At 43.2% G+C, this 27075-nt stretch overlaps 1 non-coding gene and 1 pseudogene across 1 annotated transcript; one reads left to right on the top strand and one right to left on the bottom strand.

Moving 5' to 3' along the window:
• The window catches only part of LOC131219272 (cellulose synthase-like protein E6), a 51005-nt pseudogene that overhangs the window by 3274 nt on the left and 20656 nt on the right, over positions 1–27075 (top strand).
• On the bottom strand, positions 8548–8654 carry LOC131219784 (small nucleolar RNA R71). The gene has a single exon (XR_009158428.1). It is a non-coding gene; the product is annotated as a small nucleolar RNA R71 (small nucleolar RNA).

The raw sequence follows: 27075 nt of genomic DNA, 5'->3' as shown, positions 1-27075 counted from the left end.
TACAATGAGACTGGCATAATGCGAAACCCCCATTATGTTTTTTAAACTTTGATACCTAATATGGTATCTACTTGTCCAAGATCCTTCATTTTGAAGACTGAAGAGAGAAACTTTTTTGTTTCAATTACACCTTCCATTTTATTATTGATTATTAACATATCATCAACATACAAGCATATGATTACAATATAATCATCACACACTTTTGAATATATGCATTTATCAACAATATTATGTTCAAAACTATAAGACAGAACTTTAGAATCAAATTTATCATACCACTGTTTTGGTGTTTGCTTTAATCCATACAAAGGCTTAACAAGCCTCCACACTTTTCTTTCATTTCCTGGTAGAACAAATCCTTCTAGTTGCTCAATGTAAATCTCCTCATCGAGATCACCATTCAGGAACGCTGTCTTCACGTCCATTTGATGGATATGAAGATGATGTATGGATGATAGAGCGAATAAGATCCTAATTGATGTTATTCGAGCTACTGGTGAATAAGTGTCAAAATAATCAATTCCCTCTTTCTGTCGGAAACCCTTAACAATTAACCTTGCCTTAAAGGTTTAAATTGTACCATCTATGTGAAATTTTTTCTTAAATACCTACTTACAACCTATTGGTTTAGAACCTGAAGGTAAATCTACCAATTCTTATGTTTGGTTAGATATTATAGAATCCATTTCATCATTAATGGCTTCTTTCTAAAAATCAGAGTCTCTTGAAGACATAGCTTCACTAAAGGTTTTAGGTTTATCTTCTATAGTTAAAACCATAGATATTTTCCTAATAACCTTTTCTCTACCACCCTCAACTAGATGAAAAGAGAGTCACTGAGAGTCTATTTGATCAGGACCAAGACTCTTTTCTACTCTTTCTCTTTGAATCTTACAAGTTTCACTAAGAGTTTTCTCTTCTATTTGTGTTTCTTTTATAGTTTTATTAGGAGATTGAATCTCAACATTCTTTCTCTCCATGAATACAAAATTCTCAAAGAACTCTATATTTCTAGACTCTATGATTACATTGGTGTCTAAGTCTAGAAGTCTATAGGCCTTACTATGTTGTGCATATCCTACAAGAACGCACTTGATAGCTATTGGTCCTAATTTAGTTCTTTTAGGTTCTGGTGTTCTGCAGTATGCAAGACACCCCCACACTCTAAGATACCCTATGTTTAGTTTTCTTCATTTCCGTATTTCATATGGAGAGGTCTTGGTTTTCTTAGATGGAATTCGGTTTAAAACATGACATGCAGCTAACAGTGCTTCTCCCCATAGGTTTAATGGCAACTGTGCTTGTGTTAACATTGAGTTGACCATTTCTACTAATGTCCTATTTTTTCTCTCTGCTACACCATTTTGTTGTGGTGTATAAAGTGTTGTGCACTGATGTATTATGCCGTGTTCTTCACAATAGTTAGAAAATTCATTAGAGAAATATTCTCCTCCTTGGTCACTACGAAGGATTTTAATATTTTTATCTAATTGATTTTCTACTTTAGATTTATAGATCTTGAATGCATGACATGCTTCATCTTTCGATTTTAACAGATATACATATATATATATATATATATATATATATATATATATATATATATATATATATATATATATATCCTGAAAATCTTCCTTGTGGGATCCCATTTATGTCTACGGGTAAGAACGCCATTTAGTTCACATATGTCAGTATGTACTAGGTCTAATATTTGATATGATCTCTCAACGCTAGGGAAAGGTTTCTTGATTATTTTAGACAGTATACATACTTCACGTTTATCTTTGTCACTATATGGTATGATATGAAGCCGTTCTTAGCCATGAGTTTTATGGTATTGTAGCCAATATGGGCTAGTCTACCATGTCGTAGCGTTATAAACTCAATCATGTAAGCAGAATAATTCTTTTCATTTAAAGAAAGTTTGATAATCCTATTACAAGCATAACCCTTACCTACAAAGTTTTCATTCTTAGACAAGATCAGCTTGCCTGATTCAAACACAACCCTAATCCCAGGTTCGCTTAGGAGATCCCCTGAGACAAGATTCTTTCTTATGTCTGGCATATACAGTACGTTGGTCAGAATTACCTTCTTTCCAGAGGTAAAGAATAATTCCACGGTTCCTTTGCTTGCAACTTTCGACCGTCCTTCATTTCCCATTTGAACCTCTTGACCATTGGTCTTGTCTTCATAGGTTTTGAAGGCAGATCGATCGTTGCGTACATGGACTGTGGCACCTGTATCATACCACCAACCAGGAATTTTCTCTTGAACTAGGTTCACTTTTGTGATCATGGCTACGATTTCATCGTCTATTACATTAGCCTCTTTCTTAGGCCTTTTTCGGTCCCTACAGACTCGGGCAAAATGCCCAGTCTTGCCGCAGACATAGCAAACTTCCTTAGGTTTGTCGTTTTTCTTCTTTTGGATTTTCTTAAATTTCCCTTGATCTTTGTTGGGTTTAAGGAAATCAGCTTTCTCATAGGTATTATTTTGGAATAATCATTCTACTACGTTCACCTTGGATGAGGATGCACCATTAGCGTCATCCTTTTTGTCTCGGTTACAGGATTCTTCTTCAATACAAAGATGCTTTTGGATTTGTTCCAAGGTGAATTCTTCGGATTTATGCAGTAGTTTCTTCCTATAGTCTTTCCTGCTCGGAGGCAATTTTGCGATTATAGCTCCGACTTGAAAGGATTCAGAAAGATCAATTTTTATAGCTTTTATTTTGTTTACAATAAGCTGCAGTTCTTGGATTTAGGCAAACAGCAGTAGATTGTCTACCATCGTGAAGTCGAAATACCTGGCAATTAGAAATTTCTGTGTACCTTCCTCTTCAGCCTTGTATTTGTATTCTAGCGGGCTCCAAATTTCTTTCGCTGATGTGGTCCCCGTGTATTAATCGTACAACCGATCAGAGAGAGCATTGAGGATGTGGTCACGACACAGTAATTCATCTTCTTGTCATTTGATTCTAACAGCAACTTGTTCTGAAGTATCAGTGTCCTTCGCTTCAGGCAGAGGCTGGAGAGTCGGGTTCAGGATGTAGAAGATCTTCAGAGCGGTCAGAAGGAATTTCAGTTTATCCTGCCATCTAGGGAAATTTGAACCATCAAATCAGTCCAATCGGATCAAATCCTGGTTCATCAGTTTGACTGATGCAACACTTTCAGTGTCCATGGAATCAAGCTTTAAGATTGTTGGGAATTTACGTTTGGATACACCGAAATATAAAAAATAAATTGAAAATAAAATATTGCACTAGGCTGAATCACATATAAAATACGCTGTCCTTAAAGCGTGATTCGCCCTCTTATCAACTGTTGATGGGTTACAAGCGAATTGCTTCCAGGATAAGACAAGCCTTATCTGGATCTAGGGTGCAACAATCACGATAGGTCCACTGTGGAACAATTTTAACGCAGCAGATTTCTTCTGGCAGACTCAGACGGTGGAGATGTTCTAAGTATTTTAGAATGGAGCTATGGATCGTATCTGATTTGATGGGAGAGATGGTGTGTTGAGATGATGAAATCAGACTGGAATGGTCCAATTTATATAGGCATCAGGTATAGTACCATTACTGTGTGGTATTCAATGGTCTAGAACGTTTGAAAAATGTTTCTGGCCGTTGTCCATTAATCTCAGACGTTTCTAGTCGTCAGATCAGAAGATCTGACCGTTGGATCATCCTGGCCCATCCATTTTCGAATCGTTGTGGCTTTTAAGGTGGCTATCCGTTTTTAGAAATGGTTGGACGTTTCGAATTTAAGATCTGACCGTTTTCAGTCACCTATAAAACCCAGGCTTATTTCAGATTTTCAAATCCACCACCCTAAGGCTCTGATCAGACCTATCGCACTGCGATTGCACCGAGGTCGCACCATCTCACGCCAGTTCATGTAAGGTCGCAAGGGAGCAACCACTCTGCAACACGATGTGCACGTGCGAAGTGCGCCATCAAGCGCCACTACAGCCACATTGCCTCACTGCCTACGCCCTCGCCCTCCCCCTCTCCCACGCTCGTGCCCGTGCCCGAGCCCAAGTGCGCGTGCACGTGCGTGCATGTGTTCCAGTACTACGCACTAGAACACACAACCCGTGTTTTATCTCCTCCAAAAACTCCAAGTAAGAATATTCTTCACAAGTCCACATATAGACCACAGAAGGATTCCAACCATTTCCGATATGGGACAAAGCACACACCACACTTTTGGATTTGAAATTTTCGGAAAAGCATTCTGGCGGCAAAATCTCAAAATTTCAAAAATTTCAAATTTTCTCTTTTTATTTTTCAAAAACCACTAATTTTCAACAGGGAATCGTAGTTGCCTTATGATACCGTGTGGAATTTCTTGATGTATCACCACTTACTGGCGACCACTGGTGCACCCCATCACACTATCCAACCTTTAGGTTAATCTAGACCGTTAATCAATAAGGCCCACCTTATAAGATTCTTACATGTGAAACATCAGAACCCTTCATAAGGTGGGCATCATCATAAAGATGCCTCGGGTGGAAATCAGGATGGTACATTTACGCAGGCTATACCATTAAAATCAATGGTCAGCTTAAGGTCTGATTTATTGTGTGTGTGTGGCCCACCTAATTTATAGATTATTCCAATTTTCCTTCCGGTCTGGGAAAAGCTTGCTCTGTTCCAAGGGGTAAGCGTGACCAGGAAATGCGTGGTTTTAAAACTCAACAACTGAACCTGAAACTCAGTTGAGTCAACTCGATTTTGAAAGCTTTCGAGCTGGATGATTGCGAAGGTCGATTCTGAGAGTGAATCGGCCCTAACTTGGGAAGTGTTGCTGTGTGGACTCATTAAACTCAACTCAGACCAAGTCAACTCGATTTTTAATAATATCAGCTATAATGGTATCTTTCAGGGGCGGGGACAGACGCTTTCTTTGGCAATTAATTCAATAGATTTTATCAAAAATAGTTGTCTTGGTATAGTTCAAAAAAGTGATTTTCGGATGATGAAAGGGGACCACTGGATTGGGCGGTGAGTCAACACCACTAATTCCAAGCATGTTTGACAAGGGCTCCACGTGAGACTGGTCGGTGCTACAAAAGTTCCTTAGGCCTCATATATGTATTTTATCCAGGCTTTTATCCATTTTTTTCAGCTTATTTTAAGGTGTGAGCCAAAAATGCAGCGGATCCAAATCTTAGGCAGACACCACCTTAGGAATTAGTTGTGATTGAACACTCACCATTAAAAGCTTCCTAAGACTTATCATAATGTTTATTTGACATCTAACCTGTTTATTAGGTCATACAAAAGAAAATATACAGGACATGAATTGGCACCAAGACGCAGCTAGAGAAGGTTAGTTATGTTAGTACTATCCCCATGAGCAGCTAACTAGAGAAGGATGGTCCTAACAGGGGCTTTGAAAGACACACTGTCATGTATATAATTTATCCATACTGTCAAATACTGTCCATCTATTTTGACAGTTCATTTTAAGGCATTAGCCTAGAAGTGTCAATCGGCTAGGCTCGGACCTGAAAAATTAGAATTTTAAATGGAGTCAGCCTGAAAGCTTGGCCTAAAATAGTTCAAAATTTAGGCCGAGACCTACCTAGGCTTGACCCACTGACAACCCTATATTAGCCTCAAGTGAACCATACTACAGGATGCAGTGGGGATTAAATGTACTATTGTAAACTTGTTGGTGGCTACAGAAGTTTTGGATCAAGCTAATTGTTGAGACTCAAATATTGCATAATTTTCCCCATTTATATCTTATTTTTATGAACATAAATCATCTTAATATTCTATTTTACTCATGTATGTGTTGTAAGGTGAATTTAAGAGCTTGGATTGAAAAATGGTGCTAAAAAGTAAGAATTTGATGCTAAAAAATCACCAAGGCAAGGGATGGATCTTAGGAAACCTAGATTGAAGAATTCACATGCCAAAAATCTAAGAAAACCAAGTAGGGAATGAAAAGAATCGAAGATTTGAAGTGAAGAATCCTAAAATCGTCCTGAAAAGTGTATTCTAAAGCTCTGAAGTCTATTTGGAAAAACTACGCAGCAGGAAGTCTATTTTAAATGAACTATGCAGCGAGAAGTTTATTTTGGGAAAATACGTATATTTGATGCATTTTCTAGGGTTTTCAACTTTATACGAAAATTAGAGTTCCCTACTTATAAATAGGGCCTCCTAGGGCATTCTAAAACATCATTAGAAGCATTCAAGAGCAATATTTAGGGTTTTTTAAGAGTTTTTAGTTTTATTAAAGCTTTATAAGTTATTTTTTTTTATTTTAGATCTTTTCTATTTGCATTTTTTTCTTCTTTCTTTCTTGTTGCTTTTTATTTCTGTAATTTAATTATGTTTTTCTAAGTTCCTTCTAGCCCAACCTAGAAGGGAAGCACATGGGTTTAATAATTTTTTAAGATTATGATGATTGATTGTTTTAATGATGAGAAGAATGGCGTATGCATGTTATCTATTATTTAGGTTTTATTTTTTTATCCTCTTGTGAGATCCATATGTTTCCATCATATGAGATCCACATTAATGGATAGACTTACCCTAGACCAATCAGATTTCCTAGATAGGAGAGGTTCTCAACCTGTTATATTTCTTTGATATTCATTATCCTATAGATATTGAATATTTAAAATCACTGGCGCTTGAGAATATATGTCAATGGTGCAAATCCATTATTTTCTAATCTTTTATATCATTTATTAAAATATTTAAATTGTTTTATTTTCCGATTAGGCTGACCATGGTGCTCAAATCCTAGTTGTGTTATCCAAGTCATCATGATTTTGGAACATTAATCTATGTGTGAAACTTTAAAGCTTAGGTGTTATTTTATTCAGTTGAATTACATCCATTCAAAAATCTCAAAATCAAATCATCAGATTAATTTTTATTACTTAGTTTGTTTTGCATTTGATTTTTTTTCTTCTCACAATTCATCTCCCTATGGGATTAACCCTGTATTCACGGGATACTACTTACGAACCTCTGCACTTGGAGGCAAGCAATCAAGTTTTTGGCGCCATTGCCCAGGAGAGACTGAGATAGATCAAATCTGTGCAAGATAGCTAAGGTAAGTTTTCTTTTAAACCCTCTAGATTTTCTGTAGATTTTTTTTTTCTTTTTTTTCTTTTTTTTTTCGTTGAAAATAAATTTAGTTGGGTCTTTCAAGCACTAACTATGACATAAGGTTGCCCTGCTTGGGATTTTATCACCCAAGTGCTATAGTTGTCCTACAGTTGATGTTTGATCACAAAGATTATCACTGAATCTATTTTTCAGATTATCATAGTTTAATTTCTGCATTAGTTTTACTTTTATTTATTTATTTTTATTTTAAAAAAAAAAAATTGTGGATTGAACCCTCATGGTTGGCCCTACCACCTGGGTTGTTGATTTATTTTTCTTTGTGGACTGAACCTTCATGGTCGGCTCTGCCACCTGGGTTGTTAATTTATTTTACTTTCTGAATTGAACCTCATGTTCAGCTCTGCCACCTGGGTTGTTGATTTATTTTGCTTTGTGAACTGAACCCTCATAGTCGGCCCTGCCACCTAGGTTGTTGATTTATTTTGCTTTGTGGACTGAACCCTCATGGTCGGCTCTGCCACCTGGATTGTTGATTTATTTTGCTTTGTGGACTGAACCCTCATGGTCGGCCCTGCCACCTGGGTTGTTGATTTATTTTTGCTTTGTGGACTGAACCCTCATGGTCAGCCCTGCCACCTAGGTTGTTGATTATTTTGCTTTGTGGACTGAACCCTTATGGTCGGCCCTACCACCTGAGTTGTTGATTTATTTTGCTTTGTGGACTGAACCCTCATGGTTGGCCCTGCCACCTGGGTTGTTGATTTAAGTTTTTATTTTTATTTTAAGTATCATACTTGTGATTTGAATTAGTGGTATTTGTTGTGTGGTGTGGATGGTTTATGTCCCGTTGGAGTAGGGATCAAAACAATCGACTCTCCTCTGAAGGGGGACTAGTTCCAGGCCTTTATTATTCACTTAGAAGAGGCACTCAACATCACTTGGATTCCATGGCAGACCTAGTTGATAATCCAAATCCAAATCTGCCAGATCCAACTATAAATCAAAATAGAGAAAATCAACATAATCCTCCTCTTGAGGATGAAAATGAAGTTCATAGGAATGTGTTAAACCGACCACGGACTTTACGTGAACATTTACACCCTGAGAGATCAATTTTACCATCTTGCATAGTGTTCCGTACTCACACAGGGAACATTGATTTTAAACCAGGTGTGATTCAATTAATTCCTAAATTTCATGGCTTGGATTCTGAAAGCCCCTACTTGCACCTCAAGGATTTTGAGGAAGTAATTGCAACGTTACAAGTAAACAATAGCAATAGGGATGTATTTAAGCTTAGGTTATTCTCATTTTCTCTAAAGGATCGGGCCAAAGCCTGGCTCAACTCTCTAAGACCTAATACCATCACTTCATGGCAAGCTTTACGTAGAGAGTTTTTGAAAAAGTTCTTTCCCGAGCACAAAACAAATGCACTAAAACAAGAAATCATCTCATTCTCCCAAAAGGGGAATGAACTATTTTTTCAAGCTTGAGAGCGCTTCAAAGACATTCTAATTACTTGTCCACATCATGGTTATGAACCATGGCACGTGATTGATGCTTTCCGAAAGGGACTCACCATGGGTACCCGTCAGTTCATAGAGATGATGTGTGGTGGAACCTTTCTTGACAAAGATCATAATGAGGCTTGGGATTTTCTAGATATGTTAGCAGAGAATATGCAGACATGGGATGTCTCTGGTAAATCAGACCAAACTAGACCTATTCCTAGAGAGAAAGCGGGAATGTATGTCCTAAGAGAGGAAGACAACCTTAATGCAAATTAAATTCGCTGCATTGGCTAGAAAGGTCGAAACCTTGGAAATTAGGAAGATTGATATGGTTAAAGCAAATACTTCCTTAGGTAATTTTTGTAGCATTTGTGGTGGTACAGACCATGACATAAAGGATTGTCCAATAATCTCAGTTGTACAAAATATCACGCATGAGCATGATCAAACAAATGATATAAATAATTACCAAAGGTCAGTTATGCAACTAATGGGAAACACGTATAATCCAAATTGGCGTAACCATCCTAATCTTAGTTGAAGGAATGGACTACAAATTAATGCACCCAATGCACCTTAAATGCCTCCACAAAATAACTTCTTTGGGGCACCTAACAATGCACCATATCTGCCCCCACCAAAGCGATCATCTGTGGAGGATGCATTGACCACATTCATGAACTCTCAAGCTCAAATGAATCAGTCTCTAATCCAATCAAATCAGGAATTAAAGACAGTTATGGCTAGAATTGAGACTCAACTAAATGTTAGGGAAAAAGTCACCCTTCCTTCTCAACCTGTGCCAAACCCTCGAAACACACATTTCATTGGAGACTCAAATTCAAGCGAACTATATCATGAACAAGCTAAGGCCATCATTACCTTGAGAAGTGGAAAAGAGGTCGATAACAAGATAATGCAACCGGTAGAAACACTGGAGAATGAACCACTGTCTCAAGAAAATGATGAACCGGCTATGGTTCAAGAGCCGCAATAGCAAAAGGATAAAGAGACTAAGTCATATGAGCCTCCAGTTCCGTTCCCATCTAGACTTCGAAATCCAACTGTCCCCATGAAATATCAAGAGGTGTTGGATGTGCTCCAAAAGGTTACTGTTAATATTCCTCTGCTTGATACCATTAGATAAATTCCATCATATGCTAAATATCTCAAAGACTTGTAACTATAAAGAGGAAATTAAATATGCACAAAAGGCCTTCCTTATTGAGAAAGTAAGCGCTATCATTCAACAAAGGGTTGTACCCAAATACAAAGACCCGGGAAGTCCCACTATTCCTTGTATTATTGAGAATTTTCAAATTGAGCATGCTTTACTACATTTGAGTGCAAGTATCAACTTAGTACCTTATTCGGTTTACAAACAAATGGGGTTAGGTGAGCTTAAACCAACCACAATTACACTCCAACTCACTGACCGCTCTATTAAGGTACCAAGGGAAATTTTAGAGGACGTGCTAGTCCAAGTGGAGAAATTCTACTTTTCCGTGGATTTTATTGTACTAGACACTGAACCATGTGTAAATGCTAGCGCTCAAGTTCCCATCATTTTAGGCCGCCCATTCCTAACAACTTTAAATGCAATCATAAATTGCAAGAATGGAATGATGAACTTGTCTTTTGGTAACATGACTCTAGAGCTAAATATTTTCAATCTATGTAAGCAGCCCATTGATAATAATGAAATCCATGAGCTGAATTTCATGGACTGCTTGATAGAAGAAGAGGAATTAGAACCTGGTCTGACTGAGGAATTGATTCAAGTCATTGGAGACTTGAAAAATTCTAATTTAGAAAAAGTGCTTGTTGAAATTTCTGATGATAATGAAAGCACTACCACCCAGGACATTGGTATGTACCAATGGAGACTGCGCACTCAAATCTTATTTATTGAGGACTTGCGACCTCTGCCATCACCAACCAATGTTCCAAAGCTTGATTTAAAACCACTACCAAATGAGCTTAAGTATGTATACTTAGGTGAAAATAAAACTTATTCTATGGTGATCTCTTCATTTTTAGAGAAGGATCAAGAGATTAAATTATTGAAAGTTCTAAGGGACCACAAAGGAGCCTTGGGCTGGACCATTTCTGACATCAAGGGTATAAGCCCTTTTATATGCACCCATTGGATCCACCTCGATGAGGATGCCAAACCAATTAGACAACCTCAAAGGCGTCTCAATCCAAACATGATGGAAGTTATAAAAAATGAGGTGATCAAATTGTTGGATGTGGGAATCATCTACCCAATATCCGATAGTGTTTGGGTGAGTCCAACTCAAGTAGTCCCAAAGAAATTCGGAATAACTATTATGCAGAATTCTAATAATGAACTCATACCAACACGTATCACCACTGGTTGACGTGTTTGCATTGACTATAGAAAATTGAATCAGGTCATAAAGAAGGACCATTTTCCTCTACCATTCATTGATCAAGTTTTAGAGAGGGTAGCAGGTCACTTCTTTTATAATTTTTGTGAGACCCGACCCGAGTTCGCATGTGTGCATGTGTGTGTGTGAGTATGCATTCCGTCCATCTTGATCCCGCGGTCCTACCGGTCGAATCCCGGCGACTCGTGACCCTTGGATAGTGTTTGCGGTCATCCGTGAGCCCAGTCATGAAGACCCGACTCGGATCGAGTTGAGACCTATAACATTGTGACCGCATCGTCGTTGCGATTCCAACGACGTGTCTTGTGCATTCATCCGACTTATAGATCAAAAGTTGTGAGCATTTCATCATGTGGCCCACTTTTTGTACAAAAGCATATGGACCACTCTCAGGCACAAGTTCCCATGCACACCACCCACACACACTACAATTCCCATGGAATAAACACTACCCATCCTAAACACTACCCACACCTAACCTACCCTAGCAAGCATTGTTTGTATCACCATAGGTCATGATTTCTTTCTCTAACCAAGGAGGGAGAGTAATGATGACTCCCCTACAACCTTCCCTTCCTCTCTCTCCTCCTTCATTCTCTCATTTTTCTCTTTCATGGAAGAATTTTCAGCCCTCCCTCTCCCAATTTCCAGCAACTTTCCCTTCCTTTCTTCCTCCATCTAGCCATCACAAACTCATCTTGACCATTGAACCTTTAAGCTTGGAGCTTGGAGTACCTAGTGTTGGTGGTAGCTTGAAGATTCAAGGTGGGTGATTATAATTGTTGATCTTATTTTCTACCCTTTGATCTTTTTTTCTTTCTAGATGGATCATATGGGACCCACCAATCCATGGTGGGGATCCCATTTGATCCCATGGATGTGGCCCTTTGGCCCATCCTACATGCATGTCATGATCCATGATGGGGCCATTCTCCATGGACCCCATCATGATGTATTTTATAATCCACTCCATCTTAAGGTCATCTAGACCCTAAGGATCATGTTGGGATGGCATCCCAACCATCCATAACAATTATATATCATGCATGTAGTGATTTTATGTTGCATGTAAAATCAATGTAGTTGTATGGGTATGATTCACTCTTGGGAGGGCCCACTAGTGGCGGGCCCCTACCCCCATGGCCGGATTACTCTCTTTCCTTCTTCTCTTTTCTCTGATGTATGGATGATAGTGTGTGTGTGGCCCATTTATAGTGGGCCTTGGATGTCCCAAAATAAATAAAAATAAAAATCCAGCAAGGTGGGATGCTCTTATCACCTAACTCCATGATCATCGGACACCTTAATCAAATGCATGCAAGTGTCCTAGTTCTAGTATGTGATCTGGACTTATGTGGGGCCCACTGAGGAAGGCCACACACCCTTTTTATGGCTGGGATTATTGAGATATAGGCTGATGTGTCCAGCCATGTATTGCTGTCCAAAAACTTGGACTGTTGCATGGATTGTCATGTTCAATCTTTGGCATGGATTTTTGGATCATGATTGTCATTATTTTCTTTATAAGTATGGAGTGTAATGAGAAGGTGTGGACCCCACCATGAGGTGTGATGGGTCATACATCAGATGGTCCATGATATGGTACCCAAAAAGGAGGCCCATAGGGGTGGGCGGCCCACCTTGTTGGGCTGTCCAACCCACATGTATGGAGGGAAAGCATACACTTCAGCTTGGTTTCTCTGAAGGATGGGCCACTTTTATGGACCCCACCTTACTTTATTTTATGAAGAAAATACTAAACCTCCATTTTTCCCCTCTTGGATGAAGGTTGGGCCCACCTTATTGGGTAAACAATGCATGGACAGCAACATCCCTTCCTGGACAGATTGAAATTCTTAATTTAATTAAAATATTTATGAGTATCCAAAAATCATAAAATTTTACAGAGAGGTGGTTCACTTATGGTAGGACCCACCTACAAAATTTTGGGGCCAATGGACACCTGTACACACCATGGTGGTGGCTGGACTGGCCCATTACAATACGGTGTCCAGATCAGTCCGATTTTTAGGACAGATTGATTTCTTTAAATAAATTAAAATATTTATATATGTCTAAAAATTCTGAAATTTTGTGGAGATATGTTCCACCCATTCTAGGACCCACTTACCAAATTTCAGGGCCAATGGACCTCTGTGTACACCATGGAAAGGGCCGGACTGGCCCACCACGTTGGGACGTCCAGGTCAGTCCGATTTTCTGGACAGTCTATTTTATTTAAATAAATTAAAATATTTCTAAGTGTCCAAAAATCTTGAAATTTTGTGGGGGTGTAGGTCACCTATGGAAGTATCACTCTGTAAAATTTCAGATCCAAAATACATTTGAGTTGCCCGTGGTATGGCTGGAAGTGGTCTACTAGGCAGGGACGCCCAGGCTGGGGCATCTAGCCTGCTTCGTGGGCCCACCTCGATGTGTTGAATGTCCCACCACCCATCCATGTAGGGTCCTTAGGGGATTGATCATACTTACCCCTTTTTATTCAATTAGAACACATTAGGTGGATTTTTGGGCCATATACCCCAGGCCCATAGGACTGCCTACACATGGGACATCCCTGCCTTAGGCTACTGCTGGGCTTGCATTCTAACTGTCTGTCCCATTTCATATATGTATTGTATATCCTCTCTCATCTGGTGGGGCCCACAGTGATGTGTGTGAGCCATCCAGAATTAATTATACTAAGAAATACTTCTAATGCTGAACTCCAACCAACCCAGAAATTTGGGTGGGCTGGAATTTGGCATTGAGCCCAATAACTGTTGCCTATAGATGTTCTTTGGGGCAATATGGCCCACTAGATTTGAGGAGGATTTATGTCAGTATCTTATCATCTTAATTTTTATTTTTTTGGGCTTAATTAGTGTATGATTAAAGGCCCATCCCAAATAGGATTCTTCTTGGGCTAGTCTCTTAGTTAAGTAAGGGCCTTATAGCCTTGGTTGGGCTGGAACTTTTGATAGGCCCATTGAACCCTTGGGTCCTATATTTACCATGTCATTGTGATGGGCCTTATGGGCCAAATACTCAAGTAGTTGGGCCCTTGTTTGCCCACTATAATAAATCCATACTTGGGCCGAGATGTGAGGCCCAACTTACATGTGTTAAAATTTTAAGAATTTCCCATGTGTTGGGATAATGGGCTGCCCATTAGGCCTACCACAATGAATGAACCTATGACCCTTATGGTTGGGCCCTAACCTTGCTTAAGGGCCCACCAGGTTGCCTTTGTTTTTAGGCTTAGTGTATGGCCCACTAGGCCATGGGTTGATTGTGCCTTGGACCTTTCTTTATATATATAGTAGGCTACCTTTTGGGACCCAGTTGAGGTTGGATGTCCTCCTTGGTGGCCCTAAGGTAGGCCCATAGAGGCCCTTATAGGTGGTTAAAGGCCCACCTTGGGCCTGGCTAGGATTGTTCCTCCTTAGGATTTTGACTCTCTTTGTTTGTGGGTCATCCCAAAGTACTGGGCTCCCACTAGAGGACTTCTCTTCTTCTTAGAATACCTGTCGATGTGCCTAGATCTTGACCCTCCTTGGGACAGACGATTTCATATTCCTCAGGTAGCACACTTACATCATTGCGACCCATATGCATCATCTGTATGAATTGATTGCATTGTATAGTGGTCATTCGGGGATGAAGTTTCTCCCCTTTTGCACATTGAGTGCCTGAAACTTGTGCATGATCTGTGTGTGCGACTCATGCATTGGCATCGCATTTCATGAGGATACCGCCCTTGCTTCATCAGGGCCTTGCCTCCACAGGGACATTTGTGGATGGCCGCATGTGTGGACACCGGAAATATTACTTGAGCATACTGGGTGCGTAGGATGCCCATGGGTGAGATTCCCAAAACTTCCATGGTACTAAGGATCTGCTCCAACGCCGTGACCGGGTGGAATACATGAGCGCACGAGGGCCTTATACCGTTAGGCCGCGACTCCCACTGTCGTGTAGTCGGTTGGATAGGGGTGTGGCCTTACCTGCCTGGTGTGAGGAGGCATTGCTAGGCTGAGTCTGACCAGCTCGTAAATGGGTCCGCTACCTTCAGGCCTTGTTGGTGATTGGTTGTCCACAGGCGGGTAGTGAGGTCTCTTACGCTCGTTTGACTGTGCGGGGTCTGCAGAGCGGCAGTCATTCAGCAGTGTAATGGACCCCGGTGATTTCCTTATGATTGAAAATGTACTTGACTTATGGTTTGGATATGAGCATTGACATCACTTACATCGCATTACCATTGGCTGTACAAGCCCCCCTTTCATACATTGCCTTGGTATGACACTCATTACTTATTGCATCGCATTCATGGTAAGCCTTGGTAAGACTAGTGATATGTTCATTGATTATGCTTCTCTCCTTATACCTCCTACTATTCTTCTATGCACCATTGTCACACACTTACACCACCCTCTAAGCTTCTATAAGCTTATGCACGATTGATACGTGCAGGAGACTCTAGGTAGGTGCCGTAGCAGCAGAGCATGGAGTAGAGTTGAGCAGTGAGGACTCCAGTGTTGCTGATTTCTCTCTCTTTTCCTTTTATTCTCATGTATGTCCTTTTGGACCTTTTGGATGATTGTAAAAGTTTAAATTTTTAGTGGATTTTGTGATGTGTGCCTTTGTTATTCTCAGATGTACTTGCTGTGATCTTGAGTATGCTCGCATTGAAAGTGATTATATTGTTATGAAAATCCTCCTTGTAGGATCCCAGGATCGGAACCTACCTCAGGAGCCGAGAATGGGGTACTACGGAGGCTGTTGCGGCCAAAATCGGATCGGGTTCCTTGTGAGTCCGGTTACCGAGTCTGGGGCGTGACAGGAGTTGGTATCAGAGCATAGCAGGTAATTCTGGAAAGACTAAGGATGACATCGCAGGTCTGCTAAGAACATGGGACAAGTAGTGTCCCGAGATCCTTCCTTTCGCTCCGTATTGAGCCTGTAATTGTCTTGATTCCTTGAGTCGTCATTATTTTGTAGACGATGCCGCGTGGACGTGGCTCCCGTAGTCGTGGCACCCATGGTCGTGGTGCACGTGGACGAGGTGCCCGAGTTACCCCTTCTACTCGAGCACATCCGGCTCCCGTTGTTGAGGATCCGATTCCTGAGGTCCCGATCGGCCTGTTCCTCCAATTGAGCCCGTAGCGCCCATACCTCCGGTTGCTCGGTTCCCCCACCTATTCCCCTACTCACTGCTATTCCGATTCGAGGCTCTGCTCCGCCGGCCGCCCCGTGCCTCTGCACGAGGCGAGTGCCGCCCGCCTTTCCAACAGTACCTATAGGAGCCGAGCATTTCCAGTGTTGATGCGGCTTGTTGCCACCGCATTGTAGACCCGTCAGCCTGGAGGTTCTGGGCAGTCTGACTTACCGCGTGCTAGTGCGATAGCTCGAGAGTTCCGACACATGATCCCCGAGGTTTAGTGGTGACCATGACCCTTCTGCTGCCGAAGCTTGGCGCACTGAGGTTGCGAGGATTTTTTACACTATTCAATGTCCTGCGGGTCAGAGAGTATCCCTTGCGACATATCTTCTTCAGGGTGAGGCCCGTCACTGGTGGTCATCCGTATCTAGGATGGTCGGACCTCAGTTTGCTTGGACATGGGAGGAGTTCGTGGTCCGTTTCGACCAGAAGTTCTTCCCTGAGCAGGTTCAGATCCAGCGGGCGATCGAGTTTGAGACCCTAGTACAGGGTGATATGACCGTATCTCAGTATGAGGCCCGTTTCTTAGCCTTATCTAGATTTGCTCCTCATCTCACCAGCGATGAGAAGATGAGGGCTCGTCGTTTTGTGACTGGTTTACGTCCTGCCCTTCGCAGTCGTGTGGTAGGGCATTGTTTAGAGACGTTTGACCAGGTCATTCATCGGGCACTGGTTTATGAGGAGGACTGGGCTATAACCCAGAGGTCGAGAGAGCAGAGTTCCTGTGGAGACCGGAAGAGGAGGGCACCAGCCAGAAGCTCCAGGCAGATCCATCAGCAGAGGAGGAGGGGCAGATCAGGATTTCAGCAGTCCGCGGTTCAGTTAGTAGCTTCTTTATCATCATCAGCACCGTTAGCCGCTTCATCTTCTGGCCCCTTTTCTGGTGTATGCTTCGACTGTGGACAGTCGGGCATCGGAGGCGTGAGTGCCCTCTCCCCATTCAGCAGCAGAGGCCACCACAGTTGCCTCCTCCTCGTCCTCCTCAGCAGCAGCAGAGAGCTCAGCTTCCACCCGCAGCTCCTAGGGCTCCTCCTCGGCGAGCGGCCGAGCGAGACCTCCTCGGCGGCAGCAGCGAGAGCAGCGGCGGCCGCGGCACCGGCAAAGGGGATATCCGCATGTCCGGTCCATGGGTCCAGTATGTATCGCGCCCAGCAGGCATAGACTTAGGACCCTCGGTCTTCCGGGTTGCTTCCCTACCACCTCGGGGCCGCTTCTATTCTCGCACGGCGTCGAGCCGAGACCCGCAGTCATCGACCGGTGGAGTAGTCGAGGGTATTCTTCTTGTTTCTTCCTGCATTGCTCATGTTTTATTTGATTCTGGTGCCTCCCATTCTTTTATAGATGAGCAGTTTTGTCGATTGACCGGTATTCCATCGGAGTCCATGTCTGAAGCTTTGACCATTTCGACTCCCATGGGGAAGTCTATTATGTTGACCCGTCGCTGTCCTTCTTGCCCGGTGTTAGTAGGCGAGATATTCCTTCCTGCCGATCTGTTCGTGATGCCGATGTCAGGTTTTGATGTGATTCTGGGTATGGACTGGCTTGCAGAGTATGGTGCCGTCTTAGACTGTGCCGCGAGGAAGGTTACGTTTCACATTCCAGGCTTGCCAGTGTTCCAGTTCGTCGCCGAGCCCAGAGAAGAGCCATTATCTAGTTTCTTGGGCTCGGTCATTGAGGATTCTGTGGCAGAGAGTATTGAGCAGCTGCCAGTTGTTTGTGAGTACCCGGATGTGTTTCAGGAGATACCGGGTTTACCGCCGCGTCGGCAGGTGGAGTTCCAGATTGATTTGGTGCCCGGTACTGCGCCCATCTCGAAGGCCCCCTACCGGATGGCACCATTGGAGTTGAGGGAACTGCAGGAGCAGTTGGATGAGCTCCGGGAGTTAGGTTTCATTCGTCCCAGTAGTTCACCTTGGGGAGCCCCAGTATTGTTTGTGAAGAAGAAGGATGGTTCGTTGCGACTCTTTATGGACTATCGCGAGCTCAACAGAGTCACCATCAAGAACCGATACCCGCTTCCCCGTATTGATGACTTGTTCGATCAGTTGCAGGGTGCACAGTATTTTTTCAAGATAGACTTGCACTCCAGTTACCATCAGATTCGGGTCCGAGAGGAGGACATTCCGAAGACGGCTTTCCGGACACGCTATGGTCACTTTGAGTTCCTGGTCATGTCGTTTGAATTGACCAATGCGCCCGTCGTATTCATGCAGTTCATGAACGAGGTTTTTTTACCGTTCCTCGATCAATTCATGGTAGTATTCATTGATGATATTCTTGTATATTCGAGAACCCGAGAGGACCATGTTGAGCACTTGCAGATTGTGCTGGAGACCCTCCGTGCCCACCACTTGTATGCGAAGATGGAGAAGTGTGAGTTTTAGCGGGAGGAGATGAAGTTCCTCGTTCACGTGGTGATGAGGGAGCGTGTCGCTATGGACCCCTCGAAGGTTGATGCAGTGCGTCAGTGGGGCCAGCCCACGAACGTGTCCGAGATCCGTAGCTTCCTGGGTCTAGCAGGATATTACCGATAGTTTATCGAGGGTTTCTCCCGTATTGTTGCACTGCTAACCCAGTTGACGCGAAAGGGCGTTGAGTTCATCTGGAGTGATGCCTGCGATGAGGCATTTAGGAGTTGAAGGACTGCCTCACGTCCACTCCCGTTCTCACTCTTCTTAATGGGAGTGAGGGTTTTGTTGTTTTCACCGATCTTCTAGAGTTGGCTTGGGTGTTGTGCGATGCGGCATGGGAAGCCGGTGGCGTATGCCTCATGCCAGCTCAAGGTCCATGCTGAACTACCCCACTCATGATTTGGAGCTCGCGGCAGTCGTCGCACCGAAGGTGTGGAGGCATTATCTATACGGGGTCAAGTTCGAGCTCTTTACGGATCATAAGAGCTTGAAGTATCTATTTTCACGGTCTGAGTTGAACTTGCTTCACCGTTGGATGGAGCTTTGAAAGATTATGATTTTGACCTTCGATACCACCCGGGCAAGGCAAATGTGGTGGCGGATGCGCTCAGCCGTCAACCACGAAAAGGTCCGATGATGGTGCGTGAGTGGCGGATGCTCGAGGATGTATCGAGTTTGACTTTGAGTTCGATCTGCAGTCTTCCATTGTTGACTTTCGAGCTTGTCGATTCAACCCTCTTTAGTGGCTAGGGTGATCGAGGCTCGTGAGACGGACGAGTCACTTCGGAGTATCGAGCGAAGCCACATCCGTGGAGCGATCGGTGGCGATTGGTTCCGATGGTGGATTACGCTTTAGAGGCCGGTTGTGTGTCCCGGATGTGCGAGTTGCGTCATGATTTGATGGCCGAGGCACATCGATCGAGACTTACTATCCACCGGGCTCCACGAAGATGTATCGTGATATGAGGAGGCGGTACTTCTGGATGAAACGCCAGATTGCGAGTTTTGTGGCCGAGTGTGACACATGCCAACGTGTCAAGGCCGATCATCGGAGACCCCCTGGTCCCTCAACTGGAGATTCCTCAGTGGAAGTGGGAGCATATATCGATGGACTTTATCGCGAGTTTACCGAGGACTCAGTCACGATACCATCCGGGTTATCGTTGATCGTCGCGAAGTCGGCTCATTTCATTCGAGTGCTTCCTGGTCTATGGACCGGTTAGCGAGATATTCATTGAGGAGATAGTGAGGCTGCACGGCATTTCGATCGTCTTTGACCGAGACTCCAGATTTACGTCTCAGTTTTGGAGGAGTTTTCAACAGGCATTGGGGGTCACTTTGCATCTCATCACCGCTTATCATCCGCAGACAGATGGACAGACCGAAAGGGTCAACCAGATCCTTGAGGATATGCTCAGGGCTTGTGTGATCGACTTTGCGGGCAGTTGGGACGAGCATATGCGCCTCGCCGAGTTCGCATACAATAACAGCTATCAGGCGACTATCGGCATGGCTCCTTTTGAAGCACTTTATGGCAGACCGTGCAGATCTCCTAGTTGTTGGACCGAGGTTGGAGAGCGTCGTCTCTTAGGTCCCGAGCTTGTGCTGCAGACGTCAGAGGTTATTGATGTTATCAGGCAGAGGATGCGCACAGCCCAGAGCCGGCAGAAGAGTTTTGCTGATCGTCGGCGTCGACCCCTCGAGTTCGCAGCCAGGGACATGGTGTATCTCAAGGTCTCGCCTATGAAGGGCGTGGTTCGCTTTGATGTGAAGGGTAAGCTTGCCCCGAGATTCATCGGACCTTTTGAGATTACCGAGCGCGTGGGCGCTGTGGCCTATAGGCTTGCCTTACCTCCTGAGTTGTCTGCAATCCACAACGTGTTTCATGTTTCTATGTTGCGGAGATGTGGGTCGGACACTATTCCTGTGATTGATTGGCAGCCACTTGAGGTCCGTGAGGATGCTTCTTATATTGAGCAGCTGATTCGTATCCTTGATCGGAAGGAGCAGGTCCTCAGGACCAAGGTCATTCCCTTAGTGAAGGTGCAATGGGGTCATCATTCAGAGGCCGAGGCGTCTTGGGAACGTGAGGCCGAGATTAGAGAGCGTTATCCCCATTTGTTTGATGATTGATTGATATATGATTGTTTGTATTGCCTTTCATATATGATGATTGCTATATGATTGTGGTGTTTTGTCTTTTATTTTGTCTAAGATTGTTTAATTTCGAGGACGAAATTTCTTTGTTGGTGGGGAGGGTTGTGAGACCCGACCCGAGTTCGCATGTGTGCATGTGTGTGTGTGAGTATGCATTCCGTCCATCTTGATCCCGCGGTCCTACCGGTCGAATCCCGGCGACCCGTGACCCTTGGATAGTGTTTGCGGTCATCCGTGAGCCCAATCATGAAGACCCGACTCGGATCGAGTTGAGACCTATAACATTGTGACCGCATCGTCGTTGCGATTCCAACGACGCGTCTTGTGCATTCATCCGACTTATAGATCAAAAGTTGTGAGCATTTCATCATGTGGCCCACTTTTTGTACAAAAGCATATGGACCACTCTCAGGCACAAGTTCCCATGCACACCACCCACACACACTACAATTCCCATGGAATAAACACTACCCATCCTAAACACTACCCACACCTAACCTACCCTAGCAAGCATTGTTTGTATCACCATAGGTCATGATTTCTTTCTCTAACCAAGGAGGGAGAGTAATGATGACTTCCCTACAACCTTCCCTTCCTCTCTCTCCTCCTTCATTCTCTCATTTTTCTCTTTCATGGAAGAATTTTCAGCCCTCCCTCTCCCAATTTTCAGCAACTTTCCCTTCCTTTCTTCCTCCATCTAGCCATCACAAACTCATCTTGACCATTGAACCTTTAAGCTTGGAGCTTGGAGTACCTAGTGTTGGTGGTAGCTTGAAGATTCAAGGTGGGTGATTATAATTGTTGATCTTATTTTCTACCCTTTGATCTTTTTTTCTTTCTAGATGGATCATATGGGACCCACCAATCCATGGTGGGGATCCCATTTGATCCCATGGATGTGGCCCTTTGGCCCATCCTACATGCATGTCATGATCCATGATGGGGCCATTCTCCATGGACCCCATCATGATGTATTTTATAATCCACTCCATCTTAAGGTCATCTAGACCCTAAGGATCATGTTGGGATGGCATCCCAACCATCCATAACAATTATATATCATGCATGTAGTGATTTTATGTTGCATGTAAAATCAATGTAGTTGTATGGGTATGATTCACTCTTGGGAGGGCCCACTAGTGGCGGGGCCCTACCCCCATGGCCGGATTACTCTCTTTCCTTCTTCTCTTTTCTCTGATGTATGGATGATAGTGTGTGTGTGGCCCATTTATAGTGGGCCTTAGATGTCCCAAAATAAATAAAAATAAAAATCCAGCAAGGTGGGATGCTCTTATCACCTAACTCCATGATCATCGGACACCTTAATCAAATGCATGCAAGTGTCCTAGTTCTAGTATGTGATCTGGACTTATGTGGGGCCCACTGAGGAAGGCCACACACCCTTTTTATGGCTAAGATTATTGAGATATAGGCTGATGTGTCCAGCCATGTATTGCTGTCCAAAAACTTGGACTGTTGCATGGATTGTCATGTTCAATCTTTGGCATGGATTTTTGGATCATGATTGTCATTATTTTCTTTATAAGTATGGAGTGTAATGAGAAGGTGTGGACCCCACCATGAGGTGTGATGGGTCATACCTCAGATGGTCCATGATATGGTACCCAAAAAGGAGGCCCATAGGGGTGGGCGGTCCACCTTGTTGGGCTGTCCAGCCCACATGTATGGAGGGAAAATATACACTTCAGCTTGGTTTCTTTGAGGGATGGGCCACTTTTATGGACCCCACCTTACTTTATTTTATGAAGAAAATACTAAACCTCCATTTTCCCTCTCTTGGATGAAGGTTGGGCCCACCTTATTGGGTAAACAATGCATGGACAGCAACATCCCTTCCTGGACAGATTGAAATTCTTAATTTAATTAAAATATTTATGAGTATCCAAAAATCATAAAATTTTACAGAGAGGTGGTTCACTTATGGTAGGACCCACCTACAAAATTTTGGGGCCAATGGACACCTGTACACACCATGGTGGTGGCTGGACTGGCCCATTACAATACGGTGTCCAGATCAGTCCGATTTTTAGGACAGATTGATTTCTTTAAATAAATTAAAATATTTATATATGTCTAAAAATTCTGAAATTTTGTGGAGATATGTTCCACCCATTCTAGGACCCACTTACCAAATTTCAGGGCCAATGGACCTCTGTGTACACCATGGAAAGGGCCGGACTGGCCCACCACGTTGGGACGTCCAGGTCAGTCCGATTTTCTGGACAGTCTATTTTATTTAAATAAATTAAAATATTTCTAAGTGTCCAAAAATCTTGAAATTTTGTGGGGGTGTAGGTCACCTATGGAAGTATCACTCTGTAAAATTTCAGATCCAAAATACATTTGAGTTGCCCGTGGTATGGCTGGAAGTGGTCTACTAGGCAGGGACGCCCAGGCTGGGGCATCTAGCCTGCTTCGTGGGCCCACCTCGATGTGTTGAATGTCCCACCACCCATCCATGTAGGGTCCTTAGGGGATTGATCATACTTACCCCTTTTTATTCAATTAGAACACATTAGGTGGATTTTTGGGCCATATACCCCAGGCCCATAGGACTGCCTACACATGGGACATCCCTGCCTTAGGCTGCTGGGCTTGCATTCTAACTGTCTGTCCCATTTCATATATGTATTGTATATCCTCTCTCATCTGGTGGGGCCCACAGTGATGTGTGTGAGCCATCCAGAATTAATTATACTAAGAAATACTTCTAATGCTGAACTCCAACCAACCCAGAAATTTGGGTGGGCTGGAATTTGGCATTGAGCCCAATAACTGTTGCCTATAGATGTTCTTTGGGGCAATATGGCCCACTAGATTTGAGGAGGATTTATGTCAGTATCTTATCATCTTAATTTTTATTTTTTGGGCTTAATTAGTGTATGATTAAAGGCCCATCCCAAATAGGATTCTTCTTGGGCTAGTCTCTTAGTTAAGTAAGGGCCTTATAGCCTTGGTTGGTGGAACTTTTGATAGGCCCATTGAACCCTTGGGTCCTATATTTACCATGTCATTGTGATGGGCCTTATGGGCCAAATACTCAAGTAGTTGGGCCCTTGTTTGCCCACTATAATAAATCCATACTTGGGCCGAGATGTGAGGCCCAACTTACATGTGTTAAAATTTTAAGAATTTCCCATGTGTTGGGATAATGGGCTGCCCATTAGGCCTACCACAATGAATGAACCTATGACCCTTATGGTTGGGCCCTAACCTTGCTTAAGGGCCCACCAGGTTGCCTTTGTTTTTAGGCTTAGTGTATGGCCCACTAGGCCATGGGTTGATTGTGCCTTGGACCTTTCTTTATATATATAGTAGGCTACCTTTTGGGACCCGAGTTGAGGTTGGATGTCCTCCTTGGTGGCCCTAAGGTAGGCCCATAGAGGCCCTTATAGGTGGTTAAAGGCCCACCTTGGGCCTGGCTAGACCGTTCCTCCTTAGGATTTTGACTCTCTTAGTTTGTAAGTCATCCCAAAGTACTGGGCTCCCACTAGAGGACTTCTCTTCTTCTTAGAATACCTGTCGATGTGCCTAGATCTTGACCCTCCTTGGGACAGACGATTTCATATTCCTCAGGTAGCACACTTACATCATTGCGACCCATATGCATCATCTGTATGAATTGATTGCATTGTATAGTGGTCATTCGGGGATGAAGTTTCTCCCCTTTTGCACATTGAGTGCCTGAAACTTGTGCATGATCTGTGTGTGCGACTCATGCATTGGCATCGCATTTCATGAGGATACCGCCCTTGCTTCATCAGGGCCTTGCCTCCACAGGGACATTTGTGGATGGCCGCATGTGTGGACACCGGAAATATTACTTGAGCATACTGGGTGCGTAGGATGCCCATGGGTGAGATTCCCAAAACTTCCATGGTACTAAGGATCTGCTCCAGCCGTGGCCGGGTGGAATACATGAGCGCACGAGGGCCTTATACCGTTAGGCCGCGACTCCCAGCTCGTGTAGTCGGTTGGATAGGGGTGTGGCCTTACACTGGTGTGAGGAGGCATTGCTAGGCTGAGTCGACCGGCTCGTAAATGGGTCCGCTACCTTCGAGGCCTTGTTGGTGATTGGTTGTCCACGGGCGGGTAGTGAGGTCTCTTACGCTCGTTTGACTGTGCGGGGCGGCAGTCATTCAGCAGTGTAATGCACCCCGGTGATTTCCTTATGATTGAAAATGTACTTGACTTATGGTTTGGATATGAGCATTGACATCACTTACATCGCATTACCATTGGCTGTACAAGCCCCCCTTTCATACATTGCCTTGGTATGACACTCATTACTTATTGCATCGCATTCATGGTAAGCCTTGGTAAGACTAGTGATATGTTCATTGATTATGCTTCTCTCCTTATACCTCCTACTATTCTTCTGTGCACCATTGTCACACACTTACACCACCCTCTAAGCTTCTATAAGCTTATGCACGATTGATACGTGCAGGAGACTCTAGGTAGGCGCCGTAGCAGCAGAGCATGGAGTAGAGTTGAGCGGTGAAGACTCCAGTGTTGCTGATTTCTCTCTCTTTTCCTTTTATTCTCATGTATGTCCTTTTGGACCTTTTGGATGATTGTAAAAGTTCAAATTTTTAGTAGATTTTGTGATGTGTGCCTTTGTTATTCTCAGATGTACTTGCTGTGATCTTGAGTATGCTCGCATTGGAAGTGATTATATTGTTATGAAAATCCTCCTTGTAGGATCCCAGGATCGGAACCTACCTCAGGAGCTGAGAATGGGGTACTACGGAGGCTGTTGCGGCCAGAACCGGCCATCGGGTTCCTTGTGAGTCCGGTTACCGAGTCTGGGGCGTGACAATTTTCTTGATGGATATTCTAGATATAACCAAATAGAGATAGCCCTTAAATACCAAGAGAAAACCACGTTCACTTGTCTATTTGGCACGTTTGCTTTCAAACGGATGCCATTTAGATTGTGTAATGCCCCAGCAACTCTCCAATGGTGTATGTTAAGTATTTTTTTTAAATATGGTTGGAAAGTTTCTTGAGGTTTTCATGGACGACTTCTCTGTATTTGGGAGTAGTTTTGAGGAATGCCTCAACAATTTATCTCTTGTCTTGTCTAGGTGTGAAGAGAAACACCTTGTCTTAAATTAGGAGAAATGTTATTTCATGGTTTAAAAGGAAATTGTTTTGGGCCATGTTATCTCCAAAAATGGAATCGAGGTAGATCGCTCAAAACTCGACATTATAGCTAATCTACCTATCTCCCGAACTGTTAGAGATATTAGATCACTTATAGGGTATACTGGTTTTTATAGAAGATTCATCAAGGACTTTAGTGTGATTACTATACCCTTGACTAATCTTCTTCAAAAGGATGTTCCATTTAAGTGGACAGATGAGTGTGCAAGTGCCTTTAATAAAATTAAATCATCCCTTACCGCTGCACCTATCATACATCCACCAGATTGGACACTTCCTTTTGAACTAATGTGCGATGCAAGTGATTATGCCATAGGGGCTATTTTGGGCCAAAGGAAAGAAAAACGGCCCTACATTATTCACTATGCGAGTAAAACTCTAAATTCAGCCCAAGTGAACTACTCAACAACTGAAAAAGAGTTACTTGCAGTAGTTTTTGCTTTGGATAAGTTTAGGTCCTACTTGTTGGGATCCAAAGTGGTCATTTTCACGGATCACTCGGCTTTGAAATATTTGTCATCTAAGAAGGATGCAAAGCCGAGACTTTTGAGATGGATCCTCCTACTCCAAGAATTTGACTTAGAAATAAAAGATAAGAAAGGAGTAGAAAACGTAGTAGCCGATCACCTTTCTAGATTGGTGTTAGATGATTTCACTGAGGAGATACATATCCAGGACACTTTCCATGATGAACAATTATTTGCGATCTCCAAATTGCCTTGGTATGCGGATATAGTGAACTATCTTGTAACGGAAAAAATGTCATATCATTGAAAGTCACAAGATAGGAAGCCTTTTGAAACCGAGGTTAGGAACTTCTTCTGGGATTACCCGTATTTATATAAATATGTGACTGATCAAATTTTTAGACGTTGTGTCCCAGAGGATGAAGTTCGAAGTGTTATTTCTTTTTGTCACATGGAAGCATGTGGTGGCCATTTTTCTGCTAAGAAAACCACTGCAAGAATCCTACAGTGTGATTTTTACTGGCCCACCATGTTTAAAGACACCCATGCTTTCTGTGTTGCTTGTGATAGATGTCAAAGGTTGGAAA

Source organism: Magnolia sinica, chromosome 11, assembly GCF_029962835.1.
Source record: "Magnolia sinica isolate HGM2019 chromosome 11, MsV1, whole genome shotgun sequence".
Classification (NCBI taxonomy): Eukaryota; Viridiplantae; Streptophyta; class Magnoliopsida; order Magnoliales; family Magnoliaceae; genus Magnolia; species Magnolia sinica.
Note: the sequence above shows the minus strand (reverse complement) of the source record. Positions and strands in the feature narration are given on the sequence as shown.